The following is a 3,132-nucleotide window of genomic DNA, read 5'->3' as shown; positions in this document are numbered from 1 at the left end:
ACTACCACAGGTTTGACATCACAATAATGGTGTGTAATACTTCATTTGTACTTTTGACCAAAATATCAGATTTTGAACGGATCGAAATAGCCCTTGTTCTACGAGACCGCGCACGCTGTCGAGACGAACAATGCTTGTCGAGAGCTGTGTCAAATAAACAACAATTTTCGTACCCGAACTAAAACATTACTTCCTGTGACATTTCATTCAAATTGTATATGTCACTTAAGGCATTTTACTTGACTCTCTGGAACTCTTTTCGGATCAGAGATATTTCTTTTACAAGGGTCACGTGACCACCGCTCAAATAAGAGTACCCTGACAAAAATGTAAGGGACCAGTTAAAATCGACGAACATTCAGAGTAGGCACACATATGTAATTGTGACATGCGCGGAGAGAGTCAACTACATTATCCACCGATAACAGTTTGTTTTTTACATTTAGTCAAGTTTTGACTAAATGTTTTAACATAGAGGGGGGAATCGAGACGAGGGTCGTGGTGTATGTGCGTGTGTGTGTGTGTGTGTGTGTGTGTGTGTGTGTGTGTGTGTGTGTATGTCTGTCTGTGTGTGTGTGTGTGTGTGTGTGTAGAGCGATTCAGAATAAACTACTGGGCCGATCTTTATGAAATTTGACATGAGAGTTCCTGGGTATGATATCCTCAGACATTTTCAACCAAATTGGTTGAAATTTTGTCAAGTAATCTCCGACGAAGCCCGGACTTCGGTATCGCATTTCAGCTTGGTGGCTTAAAAATTAATTAATGACTTTGGTCATTAAAAATCTGAAAATTGTAAAAAAAATATTTTTTTTATAAAACGATCCAAATATACGTTCATCTTATTTTCCATCATTTTCTGATTCCAAAAACATATAAATATGTTATATTTGGATTAAAAACAAGCTCTGAAAATTAAAAATATAAAAATTATGATCAAAATTAAATTTTCGAAATCAATTTAAAAACACTTTCATCTTATTCCTTGTCGGTTCCTGATTCCAAAAACATATAGATATGATATGTTTGGATTAAAAACACGCTCAGAAAGTTAAAACGAAGAGAGGTACAGAAAAGCGTGCTATCCTTCTCAGCGCAACTACTACCCCGCTCTTCTTGTCAATTTCACTGCCTTTGCCATGAGCAGTGGACTGACGATGCTACGAGTATACGGTCTTGCTGCGTTGCATTGCGTTCAGTTTCATTCTGTTAGTTCGACAGCTACTTGACTAAATGTTGTATTTTCGCCTTACGCGACTTGTTTTAGGTTATCAGGGCTCCCCAAAGTGCGCGTCCCTGCGTCCTATGCGCACTTGAAGCCGTAATCACGTACTAGAAATTCTTGGAGGGGGTCCCGGGACGCACTGAACCTATACAAAGGGGGTCCCGGGACGCACTGAACCTATACAAAGGGGGTCTCGGGACGCACTAAACTTCCGGTGTCGTACGTACTTTAGTCAGACTGTAGTCGTCAGTTAAGTCAAAATGCAAGCACAAATTATGCCACTTTCACGCGGGAACGATATCGAAAAGGAGGCGGAACTAGACGATGCAGATGGGACCCTCTAAAAATTACAAATGGGGGTCACGGGACCCTCTAAAAATTACAAATGGGGGTCACGGGACCCTCTAGGACGGGCGTCCGTGGCGAGTCCTGGGTTTAATCATGCGTATTTCTGGTCCTATATAATATCATTCCTAGTAAAGCAGGTGTCGATCGCACGAGCGGCCGAAAACGGGAAGTGTATGCGTCAGTGTTGAAGGGGGACCAGGAGCGTTTCAGCCCATTAACGCATTCAAATTCCTATTCTGCTCAAGCTGTGAATTTTTGAGTCACTTGAGAAAAAGTGACTCTATGTAATCGGTCAGTGTTAGTCTGTCCGGCCGGCCGGCCGTCCGGCCGGCCGGCCGTCCGGCCGGCCGTCCGTAGACACCACCTTAACGTTGGACTTTTCTCGGAAACTATCAAAGCGATCGGGCTCATATTTTGTTTAGTCGTGACCTCCAATGACCTCTACACTTTAACGATGGTTTCGTTGACCTTTGACCTTTTTCAAGGTCACAGGTCAGCGTCAAAGGAAAAATTAGACATTTTATATCTTTGACAAAGTTCATCGGATGTGATTGAAACTTTGTAGGATTATTCTTTACATCAAAGTATTTACATCTGTAGCCTTTTACGAACGTTATCAGAAAAACAAGGGAGATAACTAGCCTTTTCTGTTCGGCAACACACAACTTAACGTTGGGCTTTTCTCGGAAACTATAAAAGTGACCGGGCTCAAATTTTATGTGAACGTGACTCATTGTGTTGTGAATAGCAATTTCTTCCTGTCCATCTGATGCCTCATATAATATTCAGAACTGCGAAAGTGACTCGATCGAGCGTTTGCTCTTCTTGTTCTTTATGCATGGGTGGGTTTCTTCCGGTATATGCCGGAAATCCGGATTCGATTATAGCCTTTTTTTTTCTTTCTCTCTCTTTTTTAAAATTTGTTTTGTGTGTGGTTCGGTTCAGGATTCATGACATTTTTTCGGGTGCATTTGAATTTCACGCATTTGAAAATTGTTTTCGTCTTCCCGCATTTGATTTTCCCGCATTTGGTGGTTTGAATTTCACGCATGTGAGCTTTTGAAAGTCACGCATGTGAGCTTTTGAAAATCACGCATGTAGTGTATGCGTTGGGGTGTGTGTATATGAGATAGAGTTGCTCGTGACCGATGATGAGTCTCAATTCACCTTGAAATGAGTTGAAACATTTAAGTTTTCTATTAGATGAGATGGTAAATTCTTCAAGAGGTGAATGAGGAATCGTTCTGACACATGTCTTCAATTCTTTCACATACTCAAGCAATTTTTACAGTAAAACAAATATACACATGTACCTCTTCACACACTCACACACACACACACACACACACACACACACACACACACACACACACACACACACACACACACACACACATACACACACACACATGCACACACATCAAGGAGAGGAAAAATAATTCAAAACTGAATTGTGATTTGTGAGTTGTGAGCGAACCGTCGTGACGTATAAACTCCCACGGATTTCCTATGTTGGTTGTTGGTATTCGTGTCTTGCTGAATTGTGATTTGTATTCACG

This window comes from Littorina saxatilis, unplaced genomic scaffold, assembly GCF_037325665.1.
Source record: "Littorina saxatilis isolate snail1 unplaced genomic scaffold, US_GU_Lsax_2.0 scaffold_2463, whole genome shotgun sequence".
NCBI classification, from domain to species: domain Eukaryota; kingdom Metazoa; phylum Mollusca; class Gastropoda; order Littorinimorpha; family Littorinidae; genus Littorina; species Littorina saxatilis.
Note: the sequence above shows the minus strand (reverse complement) of the source record.